Source organism: Montipora capricornis, chromosome 13, assembly GCF_036669925.1.
Source record: "Montipora capricornis isolate CH-2021 chromosome 13, ASM3666992v2, whole genome shotgun sequence".
Classification (NCBI taxonomy): Eukaryota; Metazoa; Cnidaria; class Anthozoa; order Scleractinia; family Acroporidae; genus Montipora; species Montipora capricornis.
In genome coordinates this window covers 45,991,374-46,008,869 of record NC_090895.1, presented here as the reverse complement: position 1 = coordinate 46,008,869, position 17,496 = coordinate 45,991,374, and the positions used below count along the sequence as shown (strand labels likewise).

The following is a 17,496-nucleotide window of genomic DNA, read 5'->3' as shown; positions in this document are numbered from 1 at the left end:
CAACTTGCACAGATCGGTGTTTGGTGACAAAAATTCGGATAACCAATCACAATCGCGAGATCCCCGGATATGATTGATATGTTATTAGTCATGGCTCCGTAATCACTCCGCCCAGACTGGTTCCAAATAGCTGGCCATGTGGTGGCGACCTACGTACGAACCCTGGACCTGCAAATAGTTCCAAATACCTTTCTTCCTTCTATCGGAACGTCAGGAGCTTAAAAGCTGTCTGCTGTGATAGAGATTCTTGCGTGTCAAATCTACAACTACTACAAGACCTCACTTATGGATTTCATTTGGATATTGTTTGTTTGACTGAAACCTGGCTCAACAAGAGTATCTCTGACTTCGAAATCCTGTCCACTGGGTATGATATCTACAGAAAGGATCGCCAAAGTCGAACTGCTGGTGGAGTTCTGATCGCAGTCAAATCATCACTAAGTTCAAGCCAAGTATGTTTCACGGATCTTCCCTCAGAATTTGAGGCGGTCATGGTAGGAATAGAAAACCTAAAATTTAAGAGAAAAATTCTTATCATGTCCTGCTATCCCCCACCGAATGAAGCAAGGTTTGTGACTCATTTTATAAACGCCTTGAATCTGGTTGATTTCAACAATTATCATTCTGTTGTATTTATGGGTGATTTCAACTTTCCTAATATACACTGGATTGATGGGTCTGGTTTTTCACACTGTACTACAAATGACGAAAATAAGCTGGTGGACATCTTAAAAGACTTGTATTTATTTCAGCTTATTCAGTCTCCAACGCGTCTGGCTAGTGTTCAGTTGTATTAAGTCTTAACTAACAATTCAGACACTATCTCTTCTCTCCAAAGTGGTGTTGTTATTAGTGAAATTGGAATTCCATCTGATCACTACCCCATAGTCTTGAACATCGGGGTTTCCTATCTTTTCAAGACTCTTGCAAAGAGTTAACGTTACAAATTCAAATATGAAAATTTTAAAGCCATTCGTCAGGCCTTACATTAACTCCCTCTAAGCTCTGGTCTAGTTAATATCGTATCCCAGGAGGATTTCGATGCAGCTTGGGAATTGTGAAATGATCTTGTTTTTGCCACAATCAACACGTTTGTCCCATAAGTACCTGCACGCAATCCAAGCATCCCCCGTGGATCAAAGGTGACCTAGCAAGAGCGATAGGAAAAAAGAAAACCCTTTGGAGGAAAGTCAAAAATTGTAATAATCTTGTACTATTGGAAAAGTTTTGTGAAAACAGACAATTCATTAATATAATTTATGGATTCGTTCTTCAAGAAAGAAATACCTTGCTGACATTGTTAATGAAGTTCATCATAACAGTAAAAGATTTTGGTCTTTCTTCTCCTTCAAAAATAAAAGAAAACCGATCCCTTATAAAATATAGTATGGTATGGACGTCTTTTCCAACGACCTTGCACACTCCAACGCCTTTTCTAAGTACTGTCAGTCCATCTACAAAGATCACATTGGTTGTAGCGATATTGCGTAGAAGCTTGTTCCTTTGGATTCATTAACTGAGACTCTTGATCTGATCCAAGTCTCTGAGAAGGAGGTAAGCAAATCAGTCGGACCTGACGGTTTCCCTAATATTATCTTAAAGGAGTGCGCGGAGCTGTTTTGGCTCCTTCCTGAACAGCGTTTATTAACTTTGGGTAAAACCACGGCTTGTGTCTTAGCAAGTGGAAGTACGCCAGTATAACTCCGGTCATAGTTAATAGATGTAGGCTGGTTATGAAACTCGACAAGTTTCTTTGTTTCATGTTTTTGTTCACTTTTTTGGCCTTGACTCTGCACAAAACCCGACAAAAACACGCTTTTTTCGGCAGGATAACCAATCAAAAGCTTCGACTAATTTATTCGAAATTAACTTGCGGACCAAAAACAAAAGATTGTGCAGGGTCACAGTCGGTTCAACATCTAATTGCAACTGTATAGTTCCTAGTTTTGAAAGTCCCAGGGTTTCATAACCAGTCCCTAGATTAACTATGCTCCGGTTCACAAAAAGGGACAGACGCTTTAGTCCCTTACCCCCGCCTTAGTCAAAAAAAGGTGGGGAATAGGAATAGATAGCCCACACTGTCCCAATTCAACTCTTGTCCTTTAATTCTCGAAGTTTATAAGTCTTCACAGATTATCACTAGTAGATCGAAATCACTCCAAAAAAAACTAATCCAAAAAACATCTATATAATATTTCAAAGCTCAAAGATTCTATTGTTCTGGCACACCCTAGATTAACATGATATGATTGATTGGATCAAGACCCGACGGAAATCCAATTACAGAAACTATTAAGAATTTCGCCAAACATCAACAAACCTTAATAATGAGCCTAACAATGAGTACCAAATTTAAAATGGATATATAATTGATCCTATTTCCGACAAAAAAAAAACCACAAACAAACAACGACAGCAACAGCGAAGCAGAATAAAAGACATGTTCTTTCTGATTGAAACTTACGAGCGAACTTACGAGCGAACGAGCGCCATTGGTCTTGACAATGAAAGGGCCTTGTTTTGTTAGAAGTGCCAAATCTTGACCTCAAGTCGTGAAATGTGCGAGACATTTCCAGTCCCTTTCCTGGGTTTTCAACCGCATCAGCGAGAGAACCCATTTTCTGTGCTACTCGTATTTTGGCCATTTTCAGTGGACATAGCGTCTTATCCATCTTATAAGGTTGGTCGATAATTCATATTTTGATCAGGCGTTAGTGCTTCTAGTACTATCTCCTTATTGCTGCGAGCGAGCGCAGCGAACGAGCAGCAGCACTAATCTGGGCGGTTACCTGTGTTCCTTTTGGCCAAGTAGGACTTCGTTCGTATATCTAGCGCTTTCCATACTCGATTTTTCCCGGCTAGCGATATTTCCTTTTCTGAATATGTAGTACATCGGTCAGCGGCTATTGACCTATCACCATGCGTAAAGCGTGGTCGTGATTGTGATCGTCCAAATGCTTTAGGATTACCATGTGCTTTACATTACAAAAAAAAAATACATACTTAATTGACCGCTCCCCAAAGGGGCTTTTCAGGGTCAATGAAACATAACGAAACCACGGAACAGAATAACAACAACAACTGTTAAGAATCCCAACTGGCCGGAGGCAAACCAGTTGGCTATTTACAAGTGCAGCTGGGAAGTTGAACTAGGGACTACCAGGATCAAATTCAACGAGATCCCGGGATCCCAAGGCCAGCACCACTGGGTCACGCTGCCTCACTACTTTGCTGGGGAATTGTTTCATGCCTTAGGATTCTAATAGGATTTCGAGCAAAATATAAAGGTAAGTTCATACTATTATACAATGTCAAACGCTACGTCAATCGTTAATGGAAGTATTCATCAAGGTGACCGTCGTTTTAGTGACGTATCTGGAGGAAGACAATGTGCTTTTACGAGTGTCTCAGGCCTGTTACGTGGTAAGTCGTGTGATGTTTTGCAATGGATGTCTAATGGACGGCCTACACAGTTGATCAGTTATTGACAGAAGGAGATGCTATGTACCTTAACACTTTTTAAGAGCATCTGACCCTGAACTGATTGATGGCTTGGAAAATCTTTAAACATCTCAACAAAGCAGAGCAAGAATTTAGGCGGTTGCGTTTTGTGTTACAAAAAACGTTTGTTACGTTGTAACAAAATATGGCATCGTTGTTATGTCTTGTCTGTCATTACATTGTCTTTTTCTGACTTTCTAATACTACTACTACCACTTTTACATCTACCACTACAACCACTACTACTACTACTACTACTACTACTACTACTACTATTACTACTACTACTACTACTACACTACTACTACTACTACTACTACTACTACTACTACTACTACTACTAATAATAATAATAATAATAATAATAATAATAATAATATTAATAATAAGGATATCTTTGATACTTGCAGAAACAATGGTCTCTCACTTCTCGCAGCATTTCACGTTTGATAAAATCGGCTATGGATTATACCAACACCTACTACCACCAAAAGCATATCTCACATTAAGAGGAAGAATCTTTACAACTCTCTGGACGCCGATTCCCGCCAAGTATTAGTATCTTACCAATTTAATGTCATAGTAAAATAGCATACCATGTGTTATTTGAAATTAATTTCATGTATGGTATTTGATCTTTACTAAAAGACAAGCATGTGACACGTTAGATTTGTCCGAAGTAGCTTGTTCCTTTGGTTGTGTCAATAGACATAACAGAGTTCTTTGTTCATGTTGATTACTGATATTTCATATGTTTCTTTGTAAAATGACGTCATCACTGACATAAAAATGCCATGAAGAAATACTTTATTCCGTACTCTTTCGTGCTGGTTGATTTTTAAAACAAAATTAAAAAATAGGTACGTATTGGGTACGTGTTGTAGTGCAGTAACATGACACATCGCTTTATTCCATAACTGTCAACTGAGCTGCGTTTTGTTTTCAAGGACGTAATATGTAAAATACTAAAACCAGAAAGATTGAAGAAAATAAATGGGAATCGAGAAACATTGGCTTCGAGGCTGAGATGAGGTTTAACTTCTTTTTCACAGAAAGTTAAAGCGTGTACTCTGAGCTTCTGACACTTCAGAACAAAAGTTCACTAAACTTAAACTACATCCAGTGGGGTTAGTATCTGGGTGGGACACCTCAAAATATACAATTTGCTGCCAGAAACATACATGTAGGACCGAAAATTATATTTTAACGCTCAAAAATGCGAACTAAGCAGGGTACAGATTTTGTTAGCCTGCTTTACACTAAACATCTATTAATGCAAAAGTAATAAATATTGTTACACAGTTTAAAGGAAGAGCACAAGGTATTTTTAAGGAAGTGTCGATCAAGATTTAAAAAAAGATTTCCATCAGCAAACAAAATTTGCGACATAAAAACAACATAATTTTTTTGCTGCGAATATAAAAAGTTACCATCAGCGAAAAACGTTTTGGGAGATTTTTAAATCGCAAAATCGAAAGTGACATCGATCTCAGCAGCCGCCTGTGATCAAGTTACCTTGCGTGTTACTAACAAATGGATACATCCCTGGCAAAATGACGGCAAGACATCGGATTGTTGTTTTTTGTTAGCTGTTTCTTTTTTTTTTAAGTGTTATAAGAGTCGACAAGAAATGTGCCTATTCAACACAAAGATCATAATCATCCAACTCTTGAGGTTGGCCATTGTTTCTGCAAAGTCAGAAATTCACTCTCCTAGATGAATATATTTATATCGAGGCATGACTCTACGAAACGCTAACTCTGCTTAAAGTCGCACTAGTTTGCTGAAGAATGCGCAATAAAGGTAAACACATTAATTAGATGAATTTGGCCACACATGTGGTGTGTTTAATTTGATCCAGGACACTTAATTGTAGTCTACAGGATTACCATTGTTCAGCAAAGGTGGGGCGAAAAAGACGCCACATGCCACCGATTGTGGCAGCCCCACCAAGCAAAAGCAGAGCTAGCATGGCGAAAGAAGTCGGATAACACGAGAATTATGAGAATTATGCTATAGAAATTGCTAGCGACAGGCCTGTGTAGTCTTAACAGGCAAGCGTGAAACTGCAGCCCTTGCCTGACCGGCTTCAATAAAAAATCTAAGAGCACGTGCAACGAATTAAGAAACCAAAGAAGTTAACGTTCTTAAGGACCTAAGGGAGATAGTAAAGCCGCAGCCCCCGCCTGACCGATGGCACCATCAGCTGAAGGCTCGGACAAAGTAAACATCGATATTTAAAAGGTGACATAAGGATGAAAGGAGGAAAGTGAAGTCGCAGCTCCTGTCTGACTGACTTCAGTAAACCTCCAGTTATGAAATATTACAAATGAGAAAAGCAATATTATAGCAAGTCCTTTATAGTTTTCGATGTACTTTGATAACTGGCTATATACTGCAAAGTTAAAAAGTTGGCCGCAAAGTAGCAGCCCCTGACTGTCCTACTTTAGTGGCCACACGGGAAAGGACAGCAACATAGCAGCCCTTGTCTGACCTACGGAGGTGTCAGGACGTACGAAATACAGGAGAAGGACTTTCAAACTTGAGTCAATTGGCATTGATACTTTCAGATCTAAGGTAAACCTTAAAGGCGTCGGATTTCCATCTACCAAGAGCCCTAATTTGTGCATCAGAAAAACCCTTGTCGACAGCGTGACATGCGCCCGCCAAATGGCCGGTGGTCAGGATTATGTTTATAATCAGTGATTGTGATCTTAGCCGTGCATTGGTCGCCATCACGCAATAAAATTTGCAGATCTCGGTATTGGACAACTGAACACGCAAAACAGGTGCTCTTGGTCGAAAGTTCGCCAATTCGGAAAAGTCCATAAAAAGCAGTAAGAAACATGGCCGAAAATAGAGTGCGTTAAAAAGCCCAAGAGTTAGTGTATTCGAAGGACCGGACAAGCTCATGCAACACTGGTCTTGTGATGGGCAAACGAATATCTGAATGTCTTTGACGACTTAAGGCTGTCAATAATTTTTGTATCAAAAACGATTTGGTTGGATCACAAAATCCTCCGAGTTTGTGAGCGTAAGAAATGGCAGAAAGATGTAAAGTTATCGTAGAATAAGCCAATTTTCGGAAAGAAAGATATGAAATATAAAGGGGGAGACAGACAGGAGATAATGGCAACGTGGGGTTAGGGGACCCGTAAAATTGAGCATAAAATTGACGAAAGACGGCCCACGCGCGTTGATACGATCTCTGCATGGGATCCTTTAGTTAATGCTGAGCTGAACAAGCCACTCAAGTTAGAGACCAACTCTTGGGCAGTAGGTTGTCGGGCACTGTAGTTGGATTATGGTCTACATCCGGTGAGAGTTCCTTGAACTCTGCTACCTGACAACGTGAAATGTAATCGGCGCGAGTATTGTAAAACCCGGGAATGTGTTTTGCGTGAAGTAATACATTGTGTCTGAGGCAACTTAGCACTAAATCCCTGATCAACACCATAATACTCTGATGTTTGGACGTCTGCTTATTGATAATGTCAACAACGGCAGCATTATCAGTAAAGAATATTACACACTTATCAGCCTTTAAATGTCCCCAAATGTGTATCGCGAGGACAATAGGAAATAACTCTAAAACTGCAATGTTATAAGATTTCCACGTAACCGGCCATTTACCGCCGAACCAGTGCTTACCAAAGACAGCCCCGAAGCCTATTGAGCCCGCTGCATCGGTATAAAGCTCAAGGATATGCGACGTTTCCAATGTATCTTCGAGGAAAAATGATTTATCGTTGAACTAGTCTAAAAACCTCATCCTCAAAAGGAGATCCTGTTTCGAGTCTTTACATAAACGAATATGGCGGTGTGGCTGTCGGACGCCCTTGGTAAGATCGATCAGGCGACGAAGAAAAGCACGGCCCGGGACAATAACTTGACAAGTGAAATTTAGTAAGCCTATTAAAAATTGAGGTTCTTTTAGCGTCACTGCGCGACGTTTATAAAAATTGTGCAAGAGCATGCGGCATTTTTGAAGCTTTTCGTCAGGTAGACGCACTTCTCTTCCCACCGAATCAAGGGTAATGCCTGCAAATTGCAATACTGTGTCAGAGTCTACGGTTTTTTCCGCAGCAAGAGGTACTCCTAGATGATGGCATAAAGAAATAAACTTGCCCAAGTCGGCCTTGCACCAGTCTTTGGTTTTAGCAATAAACAAAAAATCGTCTAATATGTGCAAAACAGATGAGGCACCCAGGTGATGAATAGACAACCTCTCCAATGCGGTGCTCAAAGTTTCAAAAATGTTGCATGAAGAAGAAAGACCCATGGGGAGGCATCGGTCAAAGTAATACAAGTTATGTTATCGAACTTCATACCCAGCAGGGAATAGTCGAAAAGCAGACTTGATGTCGGTTTTAGCCAAAAAACAACCTTCCCCGGTGGCTTTAATGGCTGTGATCGCATCACTAACGGATGCGTATTTGACAGAGGAACAATAGTCAGGAATAGCATCATTAACCGAATTTCCTTTGGGATAGGATAAATGATGAATCAAACGAAAATCAGACGGGTCTTTCTTGGGTACAACGCCCAAGGGAGACGTGCGAAAGTTCGCAAAAGGGGGAGTTTTAAAAGGACCCACAATTCGGCCTGCGTCGCATTCCTTGCGCAATTTCATTCTAGCAATTTCCGGTTGGGCGAGGACACTTTTGAGATTGAAAAGGAAGCCGATCACTAACAAAATTAACACGAAAGCCACAACGGAAACCATCGACAAGAAAATGCTTTTTGTTTTGCTCATAACAGTGTTAGAGGCATTCAAGCCTGTCCACCCTTACGGGGGTTACTGGCGGGCTGTAAAGGGCCTGATACTTGAGTAGAGTTTCCTTTTGGTTTAACTCCACTATACCGCTGTTGAGGGGTTTGTACTGAGCATTGAATTGCTGGGTGCTTTGCTCCTCATTTATAGCAAACGTGTTCGAACTGACACCCTTGGCAGTGTTTTCCGGCATGAAATGTCCAACACGTGCCTCGTGGGAAAAAATTCGAACGAAAACGGTGGCGTGCCGAGGTTTGGGGCTTATTGGGGATCGACTGTGATCTGCGAAAATTAGCTGAGGCCCTCAACCAAAGTTCCCAATGTATTTGATCCCATGGATATTTATCGGGTGCAGATTGCCTCAGATAACGAAATTGTTCGTCATACCAGAGCCAATCCCCGTTCGACAAAGCAATGTCACGGACTACCTCGCAATACTTCATCAACTGCGGGGTTTCACTCTGGTATCGCTCAGTATAGACCGAGACAAAAATGTTAAACGCCGAAACCCACTGTTGTATGTTGGACACCTTCTTTGTTGCGTGATACGGCTCAAGTGTCAGCCGCGGCTGCTTTGATAGCCCAGTGGAGGGGGTCATCGATAACGCATACTTATCGATTTGAGGGGTGGATGCTAATAAGGCCCCAAATTCCACATATTCGTTAGCCCAGATTTTAGCTTTAATTTTGGAACCCACCGGGGAACTAAGATTTACTGACACGCTAGTAAAAATTTGATTAGGTTGCACATTGCCGGGACCCAGAAGCAGAGAATCATTTCTTGTACCGGCACCGGTGAGGCTACTGCCATGGCTGCTCACAGCTGAAGTGACGCTATCTGAAGACAGGTCTGCTTCACACTGGCCTGCTAATGTGGTTTCAATCGACGTGCTGTCGTCAAAAGTGTTTTGTCTCAAGATCTCGGTGAGACTGTCCTTAGATAATGCTGTTTTCACCGCTTCCGAGATGGCCGTCGATATGGTGGCGGAGAGAGCCTTTACGTCCAAGGAGACCAAACCGGGGTTGTTATTAGTTTGTTCAGGGAGAGGTGGGACCGTTGCAGTCAGCTCTGATGTCCGCACTCGCTTAGAACGTGTTTGGCGGCCTATCCTTGATGGCTGTGCCGGACGCTTCCTAGGAGGCATGACTTCTCGATAACAGATAAAATTAGGTAATTAAATACTATGGAATGCTGTTTGATTTCGAAAGAAAATTGATAAGAAGGAATACGGCGTAAGATGACAAGATGAAATTCCATCCTAAATTTTTGGTCACAGTTGAGGTGGGGCAGTTCCACAGGTTTTCCTTAAATCTGGTTTATGAGCAATGATATGTAACCAGGTGAAAAAGAGAAAAAGAGAAAAAGGCCAAGTTCCCAAAAACAATGCATTACCGCCTGTGCCGAGTGCATTGGACCACTCGTAAAGAGGCAGTCAAAGAATTGTACACTCATATGGCAGGAGTAAGCATATAATAAATCATCGCCAAAGCCATAAATGCACGTTGGACGTGCCAACCATGGTTCAAGGGAACCGAACAAGCACAGCCATTGCTCGTGGGAGTAAAACCCAATGGCAAACAACAAACAGGGGCTGTTAAAACAAACAACAACTGACAATTCGGCTTGGCTTAAAACAAAACGGAATTGGCAAATCTTAAGACAGTGAAATAAAAGCCATAAAATGCCTGGGCAAGGTGGGCAGTATAGATAAGAAGTTGTTTCAAATTTGTTACATGGCTTAAATTTGCCCAATGTGCGGCTATAACGATTGTAGCAACGTAGAACTGCCCCCCTCAAACTACGATAGAGCTTGTACTGACCAATGCCGTTTAAATTGCATAGGGGATGGGCTCTAGCACTACTTTTAAATACCGATTTAAGAGGAGTACGTTCTTGTTAAAGGTAGGAGCCCCCATTCGATAAATAGTTCGACAGACACATACACATTTGACTTTAAGCAAATCATGGAGGGACCTGGTAAGGTCTTCAATTGCTGAGCCAAACGTTCACCGGAGAAAGATGGCTTAAGTCGTTAGTTCCTAGCTGTAAGATAACTATGTCAGGCTTGAACCGTGCAACCACAGAAAGATCAAATTGAACAGTCTTAAGGACTGTTCTTCCCCTGACCCCGTGCCATGTTAACTCTATGTCTTCGAGAATATTCAAGTTAGCATCGAGAGTAGCATTCCGCCCTGAATATTCCCGTAAACGGCGAATAAAGGAACGGCCAAGTATCAAAACACGTGTTGCCGACATATCACCGCCTGGGAAACAATGATGCAAACTGAGGGCGAAAGAGGGAACAAAATAGTCTAAAGTAAAAACAGGTACTTGCCTGAAAGTTCTTGGAACTAGTGTAGGAAAAAATGTTTTCTTCACGAGATACCGATGGTACGGGTGCCATTTTGTTCCCTTTTTGTTTTTTTTTTTTGTTTGTTTCAATTTTTGTCCTTATTGGCCATTCCGAAATTCAGCAGGGAACTGGGGCGAGTTTTAAATTTTAACTAATCGATAAACTGACACTACTACATGAAAGATCATGTTGAGATTGGTCATTTGGCCAAGTATAGTGCTTTTAGGGTGAACAGAGACAAAGTTATGGACCTTGAAACATGGCTCAAAATCCATACGGGCGTCTCTAATTTTGATACAGCGTCCCCCAAACCCATATAAAATCTTAAAATTTTTATGATGTCCGTGCTACTCTTTAAAATGGGCAAACATAGTGATTTTCATCGCAGCTTCTTTCAAATTGTAGGTACATGACGGGATTTTACAGTTGTCACTAAACTGATGAAAAAAAATTAGAGTTTATATGGTTTTATGGGACTTTTTGTCAAAATTAAAGACGTTTGTATGGATTTTGAACCGTATTTCAAGGTTCCTAACTTGGTCTCCGTTCACCCATAAAGCATCATACTTGGTCAAATGACCAATCTTAACATTATCTTTCATGTGGTGGTGTCAGTTCATCGATTAGTTAAAATTTGAAACTCGCCCCAGTTTCAATGCTGAATTTTGGAACAGCCAATTCTCCTGTACTGTTGTTTTTGAATGACCGGCATCTGGTGGAAAGTAGTCAAAAACATTAAGGAACTTGCGGAAGCTATGAAAGTTCTTAAAGGGACATCTTAGTTTTTTTTTTCCTCGAAATCGGACTTGCTTGTGTGTGTTTTAAAATCGAAGTTGGTCTTTGCGAGCATTTGACTTAGTCTTTCCGAAAATCGGAGTTTGTTTTTCAAAAATAAGATAATTCCGAAAATGCTGAAATTGAAGTTTATGAAATATACGCCAACTGCCAGACACAATGAAGACTCGCTGAGCTCCACAGTTTAAAATAGCATTGTAATGTTTAATTCTTGAGAAAAACAAAAGCAGAATCGCAGTTCCACGATGATCGTCACGCAACGTTCTCATTTGCTTGTTTGTTCGTGTTGATGTCATGTTGTTGTCTGTCTTTACTACAAACGGTTTGTAGTAAAGGCAGAGTCGCATGGGAACCAAATACGAGCGAAAAAAGGGAGAAAATCCTAGCGAAATTGAAAAAACTTGATGATGCGATGTTGTGTCATACCTGGTGGTCAGACAGACTCAGGCTCATCACAAAAACATGTCTTATCTTTTCGCGTACTTCTAAGCGTCGGAATTGATCAAAACCGCTTTCCACAAAAATCTTTTTTTTTGGCTTTATACCGAGAGAAATTTCGCTTTGCTGCGAAAAAAAAAATTAGTTTAGCAACGCCGAGCGCAATCATTTACCATATAAGGTCAAACTAAGGTATATAAGCTAATAACCGAGATGAATTGAACCAATAAAAGCACGTGAAATGCATTATCCAAGGTGGAGAATTTAATAAAAATGCATATATCCAAGAAGCACTCAAGAAAAAACAGAATGCCAGGACTTCCACCTGGCTGAATCAAAAAGGATTTAAAATGCTGGCCTACATTATCATCTTTCTTAAAGTGCTACTATGATAAAAAAAATCATTTCTGTTTTTTTCTTTAGATTTTGAAAGTGTGATTGTTCAACACTTGATTGGCAAAATTTTTAGCTTTGATTTCTATCCAAAGGCTATTTACTTTGAGTGTAAGTTTTGGATTTCACGGTCTGCCATTACTGACGTCCCAAACTGGCCGACTGGACCTCAGAGGGTTGGATCTAGGGAAAAGTGACGTCATTTAATCACTAGCTTATATTATATATGCCAAACACGAGTTTTAGAGTCTGCAAACCCTAAAACACCGAGCTGCATATTGAGTCAGTCGCGTGCACACGCATTGCATTCTTAACTATTGAGTCTTTGACATCATTTTCTCCTTGATCCAGCTCTCTCAAGAATTTAAAGTTAGTAATGAAGGACCATTAAACAGGAAAATTCCAGTTAAAATGAAGAGTTGTCTTTTTGAAATCAAGGCGTAAAACTTCGATCAGTTAATGTTTAATTGACATAGTTTTGAAATCCAAAGAAAAATTAAAATTGTTTTTTTGGCCATAGTAGCACTTTAAAAGAAAGTGTTTAATCATGTTGAATATCCCAAAAGCACTCAAGTACATTTAAATGCCAGGTATCCTACCTAGCTGAAAGGATTACAACATTGCTTAAATCTACGTCTCAAAATATTGGATGTGTTGTATATCCCAGGAGTGCTAGGGCACATTGCAATGCCAGGACTCCTACCTGGCTAAACCAGACAGGATATACAACATTGTTTACATCTCACTCAAAATATTGTTTATGTTGTATAACCCAGGAGCATGCAGGTATATTTCAATGCAGGACTCCTACCTGGCTGAACCAGAAAGGATCTTAAACATTGCTTAAATCTGCAACTCAAAATATTGGTTGTGATGTATATCCCAGAAGCATGCAGGCACATTTCAATCCCAGGACTTCTACCTGGCTGAACCACAAAGGATATACATCATTGTTTACATCTATGATTCAAAATATTGTTTATGTTGTATATCCCAGGAGCGCTCTGGAACATTTCAATGCCAGGACTCCTTGTCCGGGCCGGACATTTGAAGCGGCAATTAGGCGAGGATACCACAAACATCCTTCAACAACACAACGAGTTCAATGACAATGTAGTGAATCTTTGACATTATGACAACCAGCGATGTCGACCTTTCATCTGTATTACTACCTTTGACAAGCCGTAAAAACCTAAGAAATATGACAAACATTAGCTAGCGAATCGGAACTAGAAACAGAGACTATCCAGCAACTCACCATATGATGAAAGACGGCATAAGCAAACACAATTCACAACTAAGCGTTCTTTCACGAGCGTTTTCTCCACGTGCGATTTTGAAGAGCAAAATTACTGAAGTATTATGGTCTACATGTACGTCATTTCCATAGAAAAAACCGGAACCGCGGAACGGACTTAACATTAACGATTTGTTGAGGAATAGCCTCAACATCCCGGGGGGTAGGGCTGAGCAAACCCGACAACTAAGAAATTTAAACTTAGCCTAAGTGTTCAGCGTTCAGGTATGTCAATTTCACAGCGTTCACATCTTCCCTCTGTTAATCATGTTGCTTCTTCGAGAAGGCACAACTTTGTCACAGGCCGAACAAGTCTCGAGCTCTTCGTCTTCACTTCTGCTGTACGCACACACAGGTCTTCACCCGGAAACACCCTTGTCACACGGCCTAACAACCAGCGGGACCTCGGCACGGTGTTGTCCACGACAAGAACCAGGTCATTCACTGCTAAGTTCCGTTTGCTCAGTAGCCACTTGTGGCGCTGCTGCAATGTTGGAACATATTCTCGAATCCATCGAGACCAGAAGCAATCAGCAATGAATTGGGCGTGTCTCCATTGTCTGCGCGAGTACAGATCTTCTTTAGCGAAGACTCCGGGAGGCACGAAGAGGTTTCGGCGTTGTAGAAGAAGATGGTTTGGGGTGAGCGGCTCTAAATCATTGGGATCGTCACTGGAAGGACAAATGGGACGACTGTTCAAGATTGATGTAACTTCTGCAAACACTGTACGCAGCGTCTCCAAGCCAACTAGCGCACCCTGACTACCGAGAACAGCCCTCATAGCTTTCCTGACACTTCTAATAAGCCTTTCCCAAACTCCTGACATATGGCTTGCAGCAGGAGGTTGAAAACGCCACTTTGGCAACGGGCAACTGTACCATTCTACTTCACGAGAATGTAACTCACTCTTAATGCGTTCTTCGTTCAAATCCTGAACCGACAGGCGAAGTTCCTTCTCGGCACCGGTAAAATTTGTGCAATTGTCCGACCATATCTCCTTTGGGCAACCACGAACTGAGATGAATCGAACCAAGGCTTGGATGAACGTGTCTGTTTCCAGCGAACTGACATCTTCAATGTGTACTGCTCGGCTGTTGAAGCATACGAATATGCAGCCATACACTTTGACTGTACTGCGGCTTCGTTTAACGTAAAACGGTCCGAAAAAATCCAGACCCGTGTACGTGAACGGAGGCTGGTAGGGTATTAGCCTTTCTTTGGGAAGATCAGCCATAACCTGTTGGAGAGGAGGCGCGTTACGTTTGCGGCAGCTCAAACAACTACTTAGGATCTGACGCACGAGAACTCTTCCCTTTAAGATCCAGAAGCGCTGACGGATTACGGATAGCACATGTTCACGACCTGCATGGCCCAGGACACGATGGTAGTAGCGAACTATTAAAGCGGAAACGTGATGGGACCTTGGAAGGATCATTGGGTGTGCGGCCTCAAAGGCAATTGGGGCCCGGTGAATTCTACCGCCAACACGTATCACATCATCAATTAAGATAGGACTGAGATTGGCTAACTTGCTGTGACGTTTCACTTGCCTGCCTTCCTTTAAACACAAGCACTCCTCGAGGAAATGCTGGCGCTGAACTAACCGCACGATTTCTCGACCTGCTTGCTGCAATTCCTCCAACTTGAGTGTACTTGACGTGAGATACTGACGAGTTTCCTTTCGAACTCTCTTCACAAAACGTAGGACCCATGACATAACTCTCAGTAGGCGGGACCACGAAGAATAGCGTTGCAGCGAGAGGTCAAACTGTGGTGCATATGAGGTAAGCATAACAGTCGATGACTTCCGTACTTCCACATCGTCATCTTGGAGATCCTCTACTGGTACATTGGGCCATGTATGCTCAGGTTCCCAAAGGAACTTGGGACCCAACCACCAGCGACATCCAGCGTGAAAATACTGAGCACTAACACCTCGTGACCCATCATCAGCGGGGTTTATGACACCGGGAATATGATGCCACTGTCCTGGGGAACTTGTTTCATGAATTTCGGCAACACGGTTAGCGACGAAGGTTTGAAACGCCTTGTCACGTTTTTGATATACTGCAAAGATGTCATTGAGTCGGACCAAAAGAAGGTTTGACCCACTGGTAGATCAAGTTCCCTTAATATTATCTTGCTCTGACGAGCTGCTAATACTGCGGCTTGAAGTTCAAGGCGAGGGATAGTCCACTCCCTAATTGGCGCATTGCGAGTCTTTCCCATAACGAAGGAACAATGAATCACTCCTTTCTCATCGGCGAAACGCAAATATGAAACTGCTGCGTAACCGCGTCTGGACGCGTCTGCGAAGTTGTGAAGCTGAACAGTTGATGAGTTGCGAAGTGACTGAACCTTGTAACACCTTGGGATGCCAATGGTGATGACACGTGGTAGGTCCTCTAGCCAACGTTGCCATTGTGAGAGGTACGGTTCCGGAATTTGTCGATCCCAAGGGAGTTTATCTCTCCAGAGTTCCTGCAGCAGAATCTTAGCGGAGAACACAAAAGGCGAAAGGAATCCTAGCGGATCAAACAGCGAGCTAACTATGGAGAGCACCCCTCGCTTAGTAGGCGGTTTTCCTGATTGTGAAGCTTTAAACTTGAAGGTGTCAGACTGGGCATCCCAGAACACACCCAATGCTCGCTCTAATGGTAACTGATCTAGATCCAAGTCTAGCGATGGATTTGCTCTCAACTCTGGTGAGATAGATTGCAATACTTCCCGGCTATTGCTTGCAAACTTCGTGAGACGGAAGCCTCCTTCCTTCAGCAACTTGGTTAGGTCCGATGTCAGATGAACAGCCTGTTCTGTACTTGGAACGGACTTTAACACATCATCAACATAGAAGTTTCTACGAACTGTTCTGATGACTTCAGGCGAGTATTTTCGTTCGTTGTCTTGTGCTGTCATACTTAAAGCTTTGTTGGCGCAACAGGGCGAGGACTTTGCACCAAAGATGTGGACCAGCATCTTATAGTCTTCTGGTGTGTCATCGATACTACCAGGCCACCACAAGAATCTCAGCGCATCAGTGTCACTTGGCGTCACATTGGTCTGGTAGAACATGCCCTCGATGTCTGCGGAAAAGGCGACTTCTTCTTCACGGAAACGAATTAAGACACCAGTGAGGTCATTGGTAAGACAAGGTCCTTGCAAAAGCTGTTCATTTAAAGATGTGCCATTGAATCTTGCGGCCGCATCAAACACTACCCTCACTTTACCTGGCTTGTTGGGATTTGTTACCGGATGATGGGGAATGTACCAAGTGATGTTACTGACTGCGGCAACTTCCTGTTTGTTCAGCTTTCTAGCATACCCCTTATCCACACAGTCTTGAATCACATCTCTGTACTTAACTTCCAGCTCTGGATCACGACGGAAGCGCCTTTTCAGGTACTGTAATCTTGCTTCAGCTAGAGGTCTGTTGTAAGGCAGTACAGGATTGTCATCCCTCCACAGAAGGCCCATCTGGTAATGGCCATCCAGCAGGCTAATCGAGTTGTCAATAAGTTTTAGGGCTCTTCGATCTTCTACCGATAATGGTTTGGTTTCAGACCTCGCAGTGCCATAGGATTCAATCTTCCAGAATTCCTCGAGCTGGTCGTTCAGGGAAACATCTTCACTACTGATGAGGTTAACCTGTCCCTGGCTGTGGGACTGTAGATTTGAGAAGCCACCGAGTATGCTCCAACCAAGACAAGACTTGATGGCAAGCGGTTCATTTCGGTTTCCCTTTCTTACATCAAGAGGTACGAAGACTTCTTGAATGTTAGTACCTAGTAGGATGGAAATCTTCCTCCTTTCCACGTCTGGGAAACGCACTTCCCGTAAATGTGGCCATTGCTCTAAAGATTTTGACAACCTTGTATGTTTCAGGGGAATAGTAAGATCCTTTACAGCCCATGCAGGGTTGACAGCAATCACATGGTCGTTCTGGC

The 17,496-nt window shown here is 42.1% G+C and overlaps 2 protein-coding genes and 1 pseudogene across 2 annotated transcripts in view; all 3 read right to left on the bottom strand.

Annotated features, from left to right (window-relative positions):
- The window catches only part of LOC138029203 (heterochromatin protein 1-like), a 1,129-nt gene extending 1,127 nt beyond the window's left edge, over positions 1 to 2 (bottom strand). The window contains exon 1 of the mRNA XM_068876908.1: positions 1 to 2. This exon is cut by the window's left edge and continues 162 nt beyond it. The gene's annotated coding sequence lies outside the window, so the exon portion shown is untranslated.
- The window catches only part of LOC138030896 (dedicator of cytokinesis protein 9-like), a 658,601-nt gene that overhangs the window by 312,805 nt on the left and 328,300 nt on the right, over positions 1 to 17,496 (bottom strand). The window lies entirely within an intron of this gene.
- LOC138030151 (uncharacterized) lies at positions 8,275 to 9,420 on the bottom strand (annotated as a pseudogene).